Here is a 17,233-nt window from a genome sequence, read left to right as displayed (position 1 = left end):
TCGGGCAATCCGCGATCTACGGCACACACAAACAGGCACACGAATAAATAAAAGAGGAAACGATTTTTAACCGCGAACGGAAAATAGGTAGAAGGATTATTTTTGGGAAATTTGGATATGGATCGGCGAAAGTATTCTGGAGGATGACGTGGTAAAGTTTGGGGTTAATTGGAGAAAGTTTGGCGCATGAAATGACAGGTTAAACATGGATTAGGGGCTTAAACGAAGGCTTAGGACTGATTTGTACTAAACCAGGGACCTATTTGTAAATAATTTTGGAGGTGGAGGGGCTTATCCGCGAATAGCTTTATGAGAGTGGTGGGAGGACTTATTTGCGAATAGTGGATTTCAGGGGGTTAGATCGGAAATTGGTTTTCTTCTTCCTCTGGTGCGCACAGTAAGGGGAGAGAGGGGGTCACGGCCGGGCCTAGGGGCGGCGGCCTAGGGTCGCCGGCGCGAGGGGAGGTGGCGGGAGATGGTGGAGGGGTCCGGGGAGGCCCCATTTTGCTACTCACCTCGAGGATTTGGGTAGGGAGGGGGTGCGGCCGGTGGTGGGTTTCGGCGGCGGCGGCGGCTCGGGTGGCGGAGGCAGGGGAGATGGGGAGTGGTGGTGCTGGTGGGTGGAGAGTGGGGAGGCCGAGCGGCTTTTTATAGGCGGCGGGGAGGGCGCCGGCGGTGGCGTGCGGGGTCGGAGCGCGGCGTGGCGCCAGGCACCGGGCGGAGTGGCGGCGGCGTACGGCGGGGTAGGGGCCGGGCAGGCCGGCCGGGGAGCTGGCACCGGGCGGCGGCACGTGCCCCCGGGCACGGGCCAAGGCGGCCAGGCGGCGTGGCGCCAGGCGCGCCGGCAGGGCCGGGGCCGAGGTGACCGGCGGAGGTGACTGGCGGGAAGTGTCCGGCGGGACCCCGGGCGGGCGGCGCGGGTCCGGGCGACGGGGCGGTATGGCGCCAGGGGATGGGGGCGCCGGAGTAAATGGTGTTGGCCGGCCAGGAGGTGTGGCGCCAGGGGATGGTGGCGCCGGGTGCCAGGAGGAAGAAAGGGGAGGAGAGAGAAGGAGGAAGGAAGAACAAAGAAGAAAGAGAGAAAGAAAGAAGAAGGAGGAAGAAAAAGGAGAAAAGAAAAGGGGAAAAAGAGAAGGAAAAAGGAAGAGACCGGCGGCGTCCGCGGCACGCGGTCGGGGCACGCGCACGGCGTCTGACACCGGCACGCGGCGAGATTCACGGGCACAGATAAAAAGACAGGTGGGGGTCGGCATGGGTACCGGGACGGCGAAATCACCGGGGAGATTTCCGATTTCCGGGAGCTCAGCGGTAAAAAGATTTTAAAGGCGGTTTTTAACGGGTGATTTTAGTTAGTGATTTCTGCGAGCGTTACAAACCTACCCCACTTAAATTGAATCTCGTCCTCGAGATTCGACTGAGTCCTGAAGAGATGGGGAAATTCCTTCTTTAACGCGTCCTCGCGTTCCCATGTGGCCTCTTCTTCGCCATGCCTGCTCCACTGTACTCTGCAGATCCAGACTGTTGTATTCCTTGTCCTTCTGGTGACAGTGTCCAAAATCTTGACAGGTACTTCTTGATACCGAAGGTCTTTTTGTAGGTCTATTGTTTCTACCGGTACTTGTTCCTCGGGTACTCTCAAGCATTTTCTTAGCTGGGAGACATGGAATACCGGGTGTATATCCGACATTTCTTCGGGCAGTTGGATACGGTATGCTACGACTCCAACTCTTTTTAACACCTGATATGGTCCGATATACCGAGGGGCTAGCTTTCCTTGTACTTGAAACCTCCGAGTACCCCGAATCGGGGATACCTTGAGGTAGACAAAATCTCCCTCATTGAAGCACAATTCCCGTCTTCTTTTGTCAGAGTAGCTCTTCTGTCTGGACTGTGCAGCCTTCAGCTTCTCTCGGATTTCCGCTACGCGGTCTTCTGCTTCCTTGATAAAAGCTGGTCCGACCAGAGAACGTTCTCCGACTTCTGACCACATTAAAGGGGTCCGACACTTTCTGCCATAAAGAGCCTCAAATGGTGACATGCCTAGACTGGCTTGGTAGCTATTGTTGTATGAGAATTCTGCATAGGGTAGACTTTGTTCCCAATCCTTTCCATAGGTGAGGACACACGCCCTTAACATGTCTTCCATGATCTGATTTACCCGTTCGGTTTGGCCATCGGTCTGGGGGTGATAAGCTGAACTAAAATCCAGTTTGGTGCCCATGGCTTTGTGTAAGCTCCTCCAAAACCTAGAGGTGAACTGAGTTCCTCTATCCGAGACGATTCGGCTGGGCACACCATGCAGCTTCACTATGTTGTCGACGTAGAGTCGAGCCAGTTTTTCTCCACCGTAAGTGGTCCGTACGGGCAGATAGTGAGCAACCTTGGTAAGTCGGTCCACTATTACCCATATGGAGTCATTTCCTTTCTGAGTTCTGGGCAAGCCTACTACAAAATCCATGCCGATCTCATCCCATTTCCACACCGGGATAGGCAAGGGTTGCAGCAAGCCGGCTGGCTTCTGGTGCTCGGCCTTGACCCTTTGGCAGGTATCACACCGGGCGACAAACTGAGCTATGTCTGCCTTCATCCCATTCCACCAGTACTTCTGTTTTAGGTCCATATACATCTTGGTGGACCCGGGGTGAATGGAGTATGCTGAGTTATGGGCTTCATCCATGATGGTCTGCCGGAATTCTCCGTCCTTGGGGACACAAATTCGGTTCTTATACCACAAGGTTCCTTTGTCATCTACCCTGAAATCCGGGGCTTTATTTTCTCCGGTTTGCTTGCGGATTTTTACTAGATCTTGGTCTGAATCCTGGGCTTCTCGGATTTTATCTTCCAAGGTGGGCTGAACACTTAGCCTACGGCTAGCATTCTGGGGAGTGATATGCACATTCAATCGGGCCATTTCCTCCAGTAGACGGACATTCTCGGGTCCGGGCTGTCCATAGGACTTTCTGCTCAGGGCAACAGCTACAACATTGGCTTTGCCGGGGTGGTAATGGATTTCTAGGTTGTAGTCCTTTACCAGCTCTAGCCACCTCCTCTGCCTTAAGTTCAGATCGGGTTGGGTAAAGATGTACTTTAGGCTTTTATGGTCGGTGTAGATTTCACATTTATTCCCAATCAGATAATGTCTCCAGATCTTGAGGGCATGCACTACGGCTGCAAATTCTAAGTCATGGGTTGGGTAGTTCTGCTCATGGGGCTTAAGTTGTCGGGAAGCATATGCCACAACCTTCCCATCCTGCATGAGTACACAGCCTAATCCTTGTCGAGATGCATCGCAGTAGATGACGAAGTCTCACTGAATATCTGGCAAGGTCAGCACTGGGGCCGTTGTCAATCTTCTCTTCAGCTCTTGGAAACTTCGTTCACATGACTCGGTCCAGGTGAACTTCTTGTCCTTTCTGAGCAACTCTGTCATGGGCCGGGCTATCTTGGAGAATCCCTCAATAAACCTCCGATAATACCCTGCTAAACCCAGGAAACTCCTGATTTCGCTAACATTAGTGGGCTGCTGCCAGTTGGAGACGGCTTCCACCTTCTCAGGATCAACTGCTACTCCTTCCGCGGTCAAAGTATGACCAAGGAATGCCACTTTCTCAAGCTAAAATTCGCACTTGCTGAATTTAGCATAGAGTCGGTGGGCTCTCAATTTCTCCAAGACCACCCGTAAGTGGTGTTCATGCTCGTGAACACTCTTGGAATAGATAAGTATGTCGTCAATAAAGATTACGACAAACTTATCTAACTCATCCATAAACACCTTGTTCATGAGGTTCATGAAATAAGCAGGTGCATTGGTCAATCCAAAGGACATCATTGTAAACTCAAATTGACCATAACGGGTGACGAAGGCGGTCTTCGGGATGTCGCTCTCCTTGATCTTGAGCTGATGATACCCCGATCTCAGATCTATCTTGGAGAAATATTTGGCTCCCTTTAATTGGTCAAACAGGTCATCTATTCTAGGGAGGGGGTACTTGTTCTTAATGGTGACCTCATTTAATGCGCGATAATCCACGCACATCCTCATACTCCCGTCTTTCTTCTTGACAAAAAGCACGGGGGCTCCCCACGGGGATGAGCTGGGCCTGATAAAACCACTCTGTTGCAACTCTCCCAACTGTTTCTTCAGCTCGGCTAACTCTGAGGCTGCCATTCTATAGGGTCTCTTGGCTATAGGGGAGGTTCCGGGGACGAGGTCAATTACGAACTCTATGTCCCTGTCAGGGGGCATTCCAGGTAGTTCCTCAAGAAAGACGTCCGGGTACTCACTCACTACCGGGACTCCTTCTAAAGTCTTGGTCTCCATGCTGAACACCATGGGGTCTGGACCACTTCCCTTAGTGTGACAGGTCACTTGCACACCATCTCGATTGGTCAGGTGCACTACCTTATCAGCACACCCTATATGACCATCATGCAGGCTTAACCAGTCCATTCCAAGGATCACATCTATCCCCTTAGACTTAAGTACTACTAGATCCGCTAGAAATTCTACCCCACTTAAATTGATCGTCACCCGAGAGCAACCTAGTCGACACTGAATGTCGGCTCCAGGAGTCCGGGTTAATAGGGGTAACTTTAGTAGTACTGTAGGTATATGATGTTTTTCCACAAAACTTGAGGATATGAAGGAATGTGATGCTCCAGAATCAAAAAGTACTGTTGTCAAGACTGAGCTGACTAGGAACTCACCGAGTACCACGCCCTGAGCGTCGCGAGCCTCCTGCGCGCCGATGTGGTTGACGCGGGCTCGACCAAATGACTGCTGAGGCGGCCTCATCTGCTGGCTGTTGTTGTTACTGGGGTTGCCGCCGCTACGGACTGGCACACGGTTGGCTCCTGACAATGCGGCCTTGGGCCCAGCTACTGAGTTGGACAAGGCTGATGCTGCTGGCTTGTTGGCATAGGGGCAGTTGGCGATGAAATGCCCTGGCTCTCTGCAGTTGAAGCATGCCCTACCATTGCTGGTAACCTGGCTGGCGCTGCTCTGTGGGGCCTTGATGGAGTTCTGGCTCCTGAATGGGGCAGCAGTCTGATGTGAGCCAGATGCTTGGGACTGGGTCCGATAATGCATGGGAGCTTGGGATCTGGGCAAGGGATGACCGAAGCTCCTTGGCTTCTGGAATCGGTCCTGCTGGTGTGCCTTGTTTTCCAGGAACCGACGCTTGTTGTCCCTCCACTCTTCTGCCTTGGCCCTCTCAGTCAAGATGGCCATGTTCATCAAGGTGTTGAAGTCGGGGTAGACCTGAGGAGTGAGCAGGGTCCTTAGCTCCGCGTTCAAGCCTTTCTTGAACATGTCCTGCTTCTTCTCATCCTTGTCCACCTCCTCCGGAGCATAACGGGCCAGCTCCATGAACTGGAAAGTGTACTCCTCCACAGATCGGTTGCCCTGGCGGAGTTCACGGAACTCATCCGCCTTGCGCTTCATGGTGGCGGCGGGAATGTGGTAGCGACGGAATTCCGTCACGAACTCATCCCAGGTGATAGTGGAGGCATCCTGGGCGGCAGAGCAGTAGTTCTCCCACCAGGCTAGGGCAGTTCCAGTGAGCTGGTGGGCAGCCAAGAGGACTTTGCCCCTGCTCTCACACCCAAAGGGTTCCAGCTTCCTCTGGATGACGCGCAGCCAGTCATCCGCGTCCAGAGGGTTGACAGACCCGCCAAAAGTGGGTGGCTTGGTCCGGAGGAAGTCCGTCAACTTCTCATTCATATTCTGCCCGCGGGGCCTCTGGCGAGTAACGGCGTTGGCTAGAGCTTCCAGCAGAAGGGTCTGGTTGTTCATCACTTGAACCAGATCGATGACCGGTGGGGGCGGTGGCTGCTACGTTCCCACTTGGCTTTCTCCTCTTCCTTCTGGCTGGCTTACTTCCTGCTCCTCAGGAAGTACTGCTGGGGGCGGCTCCTGCCTTTCAGACTGCCTCTCTGCACTGGGGGAGGCATGGGCCTGACTTGGGAAAGTCCTGGTGGCACGCTTGGGCGGCATCTGCAGATTGAGTGAGACCTCTTTATGAGAGTACGATTTGGATTTTAGTGATCTTTAAAGTGGTTATCTCGTATTTTCAAAGAGACAGAATCCACCTCCTGTCGACAAACACACAGACTAACAAGCAACAAACACAAACGATTTTATTTATTTTGCCACGGGGGGGTACAACACTGCTGGGGTAAGGCCAAAACACGCACTACACGACCGGTTACAACAACACAACTGGGGGGGTACAACTCTAAACTGAGGACCATGACTGCTTCATTCCTCGGGCAATCCTGGCTGGGCACATTACTCGCGGGGCGAGTCTTCTCCCTGGACTGAGTGATCTTCTGACGGGAGGAGAAGGTCCAGCACCTCATCCTTCAGAGTCCCACCCGTGGGAGGGGTCTCAGGAACCACTCCATCCGACACCTCGGAGTTCCTTTCCGAAGGTGGTGGTGCCGGGGTGGCATCCGGGCTTTTCCGCTTACTGGGCCTTGGGACAATGGGAATCCCTTCAAGGATCGGAGCCTCGTCGTCCTCGATGGCCACCATCCTCCTTCTGGCACGAACGGTGAGGTGGGCATCCTTCAGTTCTTTGGAGTGCCGACCCTCAGCCTCCTTGAGAGCTTCAACGGCAATGGCCTCATTGCTTTGAGCAGCCGCGGCTCGGGCTTCGGCGGCAGCTAACTTTACCTGAAGCCTCCTCACCATAACTTCTGCGTCCTCGGCCCTACGGATCTGCTGCTTTAACTTAGCAGCCTGCTCGTCGTAGAGCTCATCCAAGGTGAGAAGGTAGGCAGCCATGTGCAACACAGTGGGGTCATCCTCGCGCTGTCCACGTCCTTCCAAGGTCCGTACCCGGGCTAGCCAAACCGGGCGGTTTTTCTTGACAGGCGGGTAGAACCTCATCGGGGTGCGGCCGATGTGCCTCTCATAGATCTGGCACAGGAAACGGAGGGCCTTCTGGGCGGCCACTTGATAGGTATCCTTGTGCCGGAAGCCGGTGGCAGTCACATTCCATGGTTGGATGTCCGGATAGCGGTTACTCCGCCCGATGTAGATAATCATCTCACACCGAGGGGTCCCGCGGTCCTCGTATTCCCTGCTAGTGTACTCCGGACGCTCGTAAATCCCGAGACGGTCCATGCAGGCGAACAACAATCTGGGAAAACCAGGCTCCTCCAGGCAGTGGCTGTTGACCCATCCTTCCTCGGCCATCTGGAAAAGATCCGGGGCACAAATTAGTTTTTCAATAGAGCAAGGGTAGGAAGAAATTTTGTAATTCTTTTGCTTTGGTCAAAAAGGGCTAATCCGGTTCTAAGGTCGCGTCCTACAGCCAACGATGGCTCTGATACCACCTGAAGCGTCTCCATATAAGCAGAGACTAAATGTGATACAAATATCAGTCCCAGGAGGCTGATAACACATTTATTCGACAGATAATTCAGTTACCGTACAACTCCCGAGGGAGTGGGCGTGAAAGCCACGCAGCGATAAACAGTAAATAAATAACGGCGGCTAACCAAGCGACTGCCAAAAGACAGCACTCGGGACTACACGGCAGCAACAACATCTTGGGCAGGACAACACCACAGGCAGCGTCAGGTGCGGACACAACCTCTACTCGAGGTCCTCTGCGACGAAATCGGGGTCTTCCTCTGTAGCAATGAAGCAAGGGTGAGTACTAGCGTACTCAACAAGTCCAACCCCACCACGGAGGGAAAAACAAGCAAGTTTATGCACAAGTATAACAAGGATAGGCTGGAGTTTATTTGCGGAAAGCTAAATTTTAACACATGCAGGGGATCGTTTTTGAAAGGGTTTTCGTAAAGTTTTCCTTTAATACCCGAAACACTGAGTGGGGTTGATCCTACACAAAGGATCCAAGGTTTTATCGCTATCGGACCCCCCGTTCGTCATAGCGCACGGCACAGCTGCCGGACTCTTCTGAAATTCCACACACACACACACACACATGACATTCTTGCCCAAACACTAGTTATGTGACCAAGCCGTAACTCGTCCAATGCCGTGGACACGGCTACCCGGATAGGTTTAACTCTGCAGAGGGTGTACACTTTTCCCACAAGTAGGGTACCGCAGCACGATCGCCTTAGTGACGGTACGGATCCTAACAAAGCCATTACCCACCTTAGCTAAGACTGACTAGCCCTCGCGGAAACACCCAAGGGGTTCACGGCTCGTCCATGAGACCGTAACCGGGACCTAAGTCACCAAGATCTTACTCCTTTTCCATGGGTTCCCGTTGCTCACCAGCACCCCTGAGGACTAACAGTTCAGCTAGTGGGGTTTATGCTAAGCCGTTGCCCATACAACGGTCGAGTGGTTGCACGATAGTGGAATTAGGCAAGATGACACATTAACTCGGTCCTTAATCACGACAGGATGGATATCTCCCGATATTGCTCAACCACCAAGGTACGAGCACAACAACATAGCATCCCACACGAGGAACACCCATCCATCCCGTCTACACATCATTTTTCCCCAACCCCAAAAGCCATTTCTCTTACTTGAACACACACACACATTTACTTTCCGAAAACACCATTGTGATAATGATTGCATTTGAGTAACAAATTCCTAAGCGTTCTAGCAGCGGCTATCATCTAAACAGAGCGAGTCATATTTAGAGATAAGCATAGGACAACAAGGAATGTTCATAACAATCAAGGGGTGGCTATCCAACCATGTCTTGCGATAAAGTGAAATGCATTTTGTAAAACAGGCCAATAGGTTGTGTTTGAAAAACTAGGTATTAAGTATGCATCAAAAGGGTGAGATTGGACTTGCCGTCTTCAAAGCCTTCCGGGAGTTCCGGCTCGCGGTACTGGTCCTCGGGCTCGGGCTCGCGGTCAAACTCCTCTCGGGCTCCTCCTCGGGCAATCCGCGATCTACGGCACACACAAACAGGCACACGAATAAATAAAAGAGGAAACGATTTTTAACCGTGAGCTCCGAACAGGAAACGCGAACGGAAAATAGGTAGAAGGATTATTTTTGGGAAATTTGGATATGGATCGGCGAAAGTATTCTGGAGGATGACGTGGTAAAGTTTGGGGTTAATTGGAGAAAGTTTGGCGCATGAAATGACGGGTTAAACATGGATTAGGGGCTTAAACGAAGGCTTAGGACTGATTTGTACTAAACCAGGGACCTATTTGTAAATAATTTTGGAGGTGGAGGGGCTTATCCGCGAATAGCTTTATGAGAGTGGTGGGAGGACTTATTTGCGAATAGTGGATTTCAGGGGGTTAGATCGGAAATTGGTTTTCTTCTTCCTCTGGTGCGCACAGTAAGGGGAGAGAGGGGGTCACGGCCGGGCCTAGGGGCGGCGGCCTAGGGTCGCCGGCGCGAGGGGAGGTGGCGGGAGATGGTGGAGGGGTCCGGGGAGGCCCCATTTTGCTACTCACCTCGAGGATTTGGGTAGGGAGGGGGTGCGGCCGGTGGTGGGTTTCGGCGGCGGCGGCGGCTCGGGTGGCGGAGGCAGGGGAGATGGGGAGTGGTGGTGCTGGTGGGTGGAGAGTGGGGAGGCCGAGCGGCTTTTTATAGGCGGCGGGGAGGGCGCCGGCGGTGGCGTGCGGGGTCGGAGCGCGGCGTGGCGCCAGGCACTGGGCGGAGTGGCGGCGGCGTACGGCGGGGTAGGGGCCGGGCAGGCCGGCCGGGGAGCTGGCGCCGGGCGGCGGCACGTGCCCCCGGGCACGGGCTAAGGCGGCCAGGCGGCGTGGCGCCAGGCGCGCCGGCAGGGCCGGGGCCGAGGTGACCGGCGGAGGTGACTGGCGGGAAGTGTCCGGCGGGACCCCGGGCGGGCGGCGCGGGTCCGGGCGACGGGACGGTATGGCGCCAGGGGATGGGGGCGCCGGAGTAAATGGTGTTGGCCGGCCAGGAGGTGTGGCGCCAGGGGATGGTGGCGCCGGGTGCCAGGAGGAAGAAAGGGGAGGAGAGAGAAGGAGGAAGGAAGAACAAAGAAGAAAGAGAGAAAGAAAGAAGAAGGAGGAAGAAAAAGGAGAAAAGAAAAGGGGAAAAAGAGAAGGAAAAAGGAAGAGACCGGCGGCGTCCGCGGCACGCGGTCGGGGCACGCGCACAGCGTCTGACACCGGCACGCGGCGAGATTCACGGGCACAGATAAAAAGACAGGTGGGGGTCGGCATGGGTACCGGGACGGCGAAATCACCGGGGAGATTTCCGATTTCCGGGAGCTCAGCGGTAAAAAGATTTTAAAGGCGGTTTTTAACGGGTGATTTTAGTTAGTGATTTCTGCGGGCGTTACACAGTGGCGGCACGGGGCGGCGGATCCGGGGTCCTGAGGACCAGATCCGGCCCTCCGGCTGCGGGATCTACGGTGTGCGGCGGCCAACGCGGGGCGGGAAGTTGTGAACGCGATGTATAGTGGTTGTGGCAAGTTGGTCCCCGGCCAGCGTGGCGGGTGCTGGGTGGCCCGGCCGCGCGACTGTGGCTGCGTGCGGGTCGGCGCCGAGACAGCTGGTGGTGGAAGCGGAGGCGAGGTGGCTGGAATGGTGCCAGACACCACCTCGGTGCTCCCCTTCTCCTCTCCTTGTTGGCGATGCAGGTCTGCAGTTTTGCAGCACCGCCGTGGTGGTGGGGCCAGGGTGGCCTGTGCTGGCATCAGTGCAGGGTACGCTCGTGGCATCATGGTGGTGATGCGGGATGTGCCGGGCCATCCTTCTGGCACAGGCGTCGGGAGTGAGAAGCTGCCGCAAGCGATACCCGGTGACAAGTCGTGAGGCGTCCACCGAGGGTAGGCTGTGTATGTGAAGCAAGCATGGGGTGGTGCTCCGAGCGAAAGCCTATGCCAGTGTTCTTGCCAGTGGCGCCCTCGGGCGTCATTCTCCCCGTTAGGGGCGTCATTGTGGGGCTTCCACGCCTGCTGCATAGGGTGTCTCTAGGTGAAAACCCTATCCAGCACGTACGAGCGACGACGGCGCTTTTGGCGTCACGCCCTCCTTAGAGGCGTCGCTTCTTGTGACCCGACTTGGCTTGCGGCAGTGCTTGTGGCGCCGGTGGTGGGGGAAGGTAGTCAAGGGTGGAGGTGGTTGATGGTGGTGGTGGTAGTGACGGTGGATGCCCGCGCACGACAAAGCGGCTGCGAACTGCAACGAGGTTACCCGCGCCGGCGGTTGCTTGGGCGACATGCGAGAGGAGGCGGCTGCAAGTGAGGAGGTGCGGGAAGGGACCGTGTCAGTGAGAAGGAGCGGAGGGCTCATGCTCGCTGGAAGCTTTGGGTCCGCATGTGTGGTGCAGCTGTGATCCCAGTGATGGTAAGGCGAAGGTGAAGTTTCTGGAGCGGCTCGGTGGTACCAAGTCACCCCTGACAATGAAGCAAACCCGGATCCTCGGAGAGTCCAGCAGCGGGAGAGGCGAGGCCCCCATGCGCTTTAAGGTGGTGTGTCCGATGAGTGGTGTGCGGTGATGGATGTGGTGAGGCCCACATGCATTCTGCGTTGCCTTTGAGGTTCAGGATCCGGTGCAGTGCTTTGGTCATTTTGGCGTGTAAGGCGCAACAGCGGTACTTCGGCAAGGGGTCCTGCATGGCAGTGGCCTCTTCGGTGAGGTGTGGCGGGCTTCTTTTGTGACTTCTACCAATGCAAGATTGTGGTTGGGAGATCAACGATCGTGTGTGTGGCCTGAAGATGACAGTGGCATGGTGGAACAGTCGTGGTAGCTACATGGCTTGCAGCGGACTGCGGCGACCAGTTCTTCATGGCAGCGGCTGGTTGGCGTGGGACATCGTCAGGAATGACGGCGCTTGCGATGAGTGTCACTTATCGGCTTTTCTCCCGGGTTGTGGTGGTGCGGTGTGGTGAGTTGGGTGGAGTTGAGTTGAGTTGTAGTCGTGTTGATGTCTCAATCCAACTGGTTGTTGTTTTGAGTTGGTGTTTCGCGTGGAGTTGTGCGGCTGTGTTGATGTCCCAATCCAACCGGACGGTGTTGTTGTTCTACTGTTTGTTGTTGTGCCCAGTCTGGGTGTATCCTCTTTTTAATATGATCGGCAGCTCTCCTACCTGGTTCGTTTCGGAAAAACAAGAGCATGGCATATAGTTTCAGCAGCAGCACCGCATATCTCACAAGTGGCTATCGGATCAATATACCTCCTATGCAGATTCGATATACTCATGCAGGACATGCTACCAAAATACACGAACCTTTGGTGGAATAGGCAGATGCCATAGTCTCTTCCAGAGCTAGTTTTCTCCTTCAGACAAGGACGCACGGGACTGTGTAAAGTCCCTGGCTTGATGTTCCCGGGATGAGATCAACCTATAAGTTGATCGTACTATATAGATCCCAGTTTTCTCCTGAGTCCATGCCCACATATCCTCCTGCATCCTTCCCAGCGAAATACGCTTCACTGCCTCGACATCAAAATACACGAGATTATCCTTGAGGGCATCCTCGTTCCATGCATAGTCATTAGGACCGGACCGGACAATGAACCGATCGAGCTCTTGGTTCGCGGTTTGATTGGTTCAACCGGTTGAACCACCGGTTCAACACGGTTCAAATATGGTAACTTATCAACTAAAATCACAAACACAATTGCAGCCTGATGGTTGCTATCCACATTGCCGAAGGCAAGGGTGGGGGTTGAAACCCCAGCCAAGCCATTTTTCCTCCCATTTTCTTCCCTGCATGCTGTTTTTTCTCCTTGCACTCGGTTTTCTCCGGTCTGTACCGGTTTCTTGTCTGGTTTTATACCGGTTTCTTGCTAGAAACCGCCGGTTCAACCAGTTTTTCCCGGTTTGATTGCTTATCCAATCTTTTAGGCGGACCGAACCGGCCGAGGCTCTGGTTCGGTCTTTTACTGGTCGGACCGCCGGTCCGATCCGGTCCCAATAACTGTGGTTCCATGATCTGCCATCAGAGGATAGCAGATCGACAACCGTTATAGCAGTAGCACCATCCTACCGGCAAACCGGCTTATTTCCAATTCCATCCGGAATCTAGGGATCATTCCAAACACTGATTGTCTCACCGTTGCCAATACGTCTGATCAAGCCATACTCTAGGGCTTTCTTCCCAGCCACGATTGCTCTCCAGGTCCGGGAGCAATTTCATTTTATTTTTGCACCCATAAAATCAAAGTTGGGAAAATATTTCCCTTTCAAGACTTTTTCACATAGGGATCTTGGAGTAGTGAGCATTCTCCAACCTTGTTTGCCCAACATAGCAATGTTAAAATGCTTGAAATCCTTGAAACCAATGCCTCTAGCAGATTTTAGCTAATTCAACTCCGACCAACTTCTCCAACGAATACTCCTCTTGTCAACACCACTGCTCCACCAATAATTCAAAACGGAACTGGTGATTTTCTTGCATCTATCAGGAGCCAACAAAAAATAGCTCATTGAGTATGTTGGTATCGCCTAAGCAACAGATTTAATCAGAGTTTCTCTCCCAGCACAACCCAGGAGCCTTTCTCCCCATCCTCCCATGAGGCTTCAAATTCTGGTAAGAATATGTTCAAAAGCATCTTTGGCTGATCAGCCAACCGCAGTCGGTAGTCCCAAATATTTCTCACAAAGAGCTTCTGAATTTATACCAGTAATTTGTTTCATCTCCTCTTTGACGCCCTCCTTGCAATTGGCACTGAAGAAGATAGTTGATCTGGCTATGTTAACCATTTGACAAGAGCACCTCTGGTACCTTTGAAGTACATTCACCAATATTTCCCCTCCTCCACCTGAAGCTTGGGTAAAAATAATACAATCGTCAGCAAAGAGTAAATGTGACACCCATGGAGCATGGATCCCCACCCTTACCCCTTTTGCAAGAAAATGAGGCTCAAAGAATTTGAGAAGGCAGGACAGACCTTCACTGCACAAAAGAAAGAGGTAGGGGGAAATCGGGTCATCCTGTCGAATTCCTCTCGATGGGTGAAAAGTTTCAAACACCTGACCATTGACTTGAACAGAAAGAGATACTATTTCTACACACCTCATGATCAGCTCCACCCATTCCTGACGGAAGCCAAGTTTGAGCATGATTCCCTGCAGGTAGTTCCATTCAACCCGATCGTAGGCTTTTGCCATGTCGAGTTTTACTGCGCAAGCACCAACCTTCCCCTTCTTTTTCTTCAGATAATGGATGCTTTCATAAGCCACGAGGACATTATCTGTGATGAGTCTCCCTGGCACAAAGGCTGACTGCTCCTCTAAAATAATCTCATCCAGAATGAGTCTTAATCTGTTTGCTCCACAGTCTTAATCTTGTACAGTACATTGCATAATGCAATCGGTCTAAACTGAGACAGCTCCTGTGGTGTGTTTTTTTTTATCTTGGGAATAAGTACCAAGACAGCGTTGTTAACCACAAAAGGCAGATAGCCACCATTTAGAAAGTTGAGGACCGCTGTACAGACATCTTTCTTCAACAAGTGCTAATGTCGCTGATAGAAACCAGCAGTGAAGCCATCCGGGCCCGGGGATTTGTCCGGTCCTATCATAGACAATGCCTTCTCTATTTCAGCATCAGAAAAAGGGGCACACAGCAATTCATTCATCTCGTCAGTTAACTTTTGTGGCACATGCTGCAGCACCTCCTCTGGTTCTGTATTATCTTGAGCCTCATACCACGTCTTGTAAAAACTTGTGGCCAGCTCCTCCAGTTCTTCTTGATTGGAACAGGCAGCGCCGTCGGCGCGACGGAGAGACACTATCCTATTTGTACGTGATCTGGTTCTCATCTTGGCTCGGAAGAAACCAGTATTCCTGTCCCCCCTCCTTCAACCAAATTAACTCTGGATCGCTGCCGGTCCATCTCTTCCTCGCGGGCTAGCAGCTCGGACATACACCTCATGACAGACCCCTCCTCGCGCGTTGGCCCAGAATTAAGTGCACGGCCTCTCAACGCCTCCAGCCGTCGCCTCAGCGTATTCAGCTCTTTTTTTACCGAGCCAAATTCATCTCTATCCCAGCCGGCGGAGCGTGTCGATCTCCACGGCCACTCGCGCCCGCAGGAATGCTCCAGTAGCTTTACCATCTTCATCAACATCTAGCTTGATCACATCACCAATAAGCGCCGCTGCCCTAAGGCCTCGCTTCTCATTCATCCAGCCAAAGGGAAGGTTTAGGATCCTCACCCATAACTCCATTTTTGCAAAACTAACATCAGACGGCTTTAAGTGTTCATCGTACTCCCTTAAGATCACTGCATGCCTGCCTACCATCCATGGCGAGCCGTCCAGAGCACGGTTTTTATCCTGTAATCCCCCAAACTCAGCGATGAACAAGTTTTCAGGCTTGTCACCCACCGATCGCATCTTGAGGCCGAACGGGTTGCCCAATGCCGACTTCATCGCACTCCTGATCGTGGTGATGTGGAGGACGGAAGGTGACAGAACCTTGCCGATGATCGCCCACTCCGCATCCCCCCGAGTAATCTCCTCTTCGTCGTCGCTGAAGGCCGCGACCACTTCCTCATGTCTGGTCAAGTTCAACCTCTCCAGGATTTCAGCAACACCATCGCCATTTCCGGATCCGGCCGGACCAGGGCGGGTTCCGGATCCTCCAGTCGCCGCCATGGAGGAAGGACGATCACGAAACAAAAAAACAAGTGCGTGACACCGACCGGGAAAACCGATCGTTCACAAGCAATCGATCCCAATCTAGGGTTCCTAAGCGGCGCTTCTATAACCCAAGAGGGAAAACCTAGGGCTTTGTGGACACCAGCGCAGGAACAGGCTAACCGGTGGTGGTTTGCGGTGGGCGCCGGCAACTGGAGTGTCGACGGCGGATGGCGTGGACGTCGCAGCCACGGTGGCCGGCGACGGAGCAGAGAAGATCGGGCCGGAGTTGGCCAAATCTAGCAGGGGATCGAAATAACCTTCAGGATCGCCAGTAACGTCGCCTTCCGAAAGTTACGGAACGACATCGTTAGTTTTGATGAACTGGCGTTGAGCATGGCTAAGGAAAATGCATTTCTATGTTCTCAAGAAAAAAAGAAAATGCATTTCTATTAGTTATTAAATATTATGACAAAGTTTTTGCTAAGACAATCTTGATACTTCTACTCACCTGTGCAATCCACCATCTCGTATCCTTTCTACGGTGATGTCTGATTAAGCTGCCATTTACCTCTGTTGTTGGCTGCATGTATTTCCAAGGCTCCCCCCATAGCCTGCAGCACAAACAGGTCCTTACTGAAAGAACAGGGCAACTCTGACGAGCGTAGAAAGAGAAACTTCGCAGGACGAGCAGAGACCATGTATGCTGCCAATGAAGATTGAAGAATACATATATTCAGAGAAGAAGAATAATCACCACACTGAAATGGCACCTAGGTACACCTGCAGCCCACATCTTCCTGGAGTTATAGCTCTCTTTCACTCCCACAGCGCCATTTGCCAAAAAGCATTGCTTCGCATGAGCTCGAAAGCTCGCCTCTGGCAATCCAGTGATGTCTCCGGAAAGAAGTAGCAGGACCAGCTGGGTCCTGAAGCACCTAATAATCACAAGATAAAAGATGAACTCTCAACAGATCTTACATTTTTTTATTTTTGTGTACAAAAAAAGCAGCAACTCATTCATATAGCCGTACAAATCTTCGAGGCAAACAAGACTAGCAGACGACACCTTTGCAACCGTCGTGATCAGCCCGGTTGTAGTATCCCGTAACCAGGATCCTCTTCTCTTTCATGGCAATGGCGAGGAGCCCCGACATTGCAACGACCTGCGCACCGATGCGGAGCCTGGGTATCCTCTCCCAGTCTGCAACCAGGAACTGCAAGCTTGGATCGCTGCAGTCTGGAGGATGCTGGTGAACCCATATATCCCTCTGCACTCGCCTGGTCTGTGGATAGTTCTCCTCATCTGATCCTGCGATCTGTGATAACGTTGTCGTTCCAAAGATAATTCAGTCTGCATACAAAATGTGTGGCATACTGTACAAGGAAAAGAAACAGTTTCGGATGAATGCAGGCAAGTCTCCTAATTAGTATCCGAACATCTGATGTGACACTGCTAAAATTTAACACATAGTATCAAACACCCTAGTTCATCACTATTCAAGCCCAAGTGACCCCTTCCACAGCGTCCAAGGAGGGAATGCGCCGTCGTCACCGCGACCGTCAAATTTCTTGTTCTTTTCCACGTTGAGCCTGCAGTTCTCCAGATGAGGCGGCCGCGGCACAAGTAAAACACGTTGTGCATGGAGATTTAAGGGGGCTCTCCGGATGCAATGTCCGTCTGATTGGTTACCTGAGCCAGCCAT

General features: G+C 52.8%; 1 pseudogene; it reads right to left on the bottom strand.

Annotated features, from left to right (window-relative positions):
• LOC101754877 overlaps window positions 1–17,233 on the bottom strand; it is a 22,141-nt pseudogene extending 4,908 nt beyond the window's left edge.

Source organism: Setaria italica, chromosome IV (assembly GCF_000263155.2).
Source record: "Setaria italica strain Yugu1 chromosome IV, Setaria_italica_v2.0, whole genome shotgun sequence".
NCBI classification, from domain to species: Eukaryota; Viridiplantae; Streptophyta; class Magnoliopsida; order Poales; family Poaceae; genus Setaria; species Setaria italica.
The sequence above is the reverse complement of the archived record's forward strand: the minus strand, read 5'-3'. Positions and strand labels throughout refer to the sequence as shown.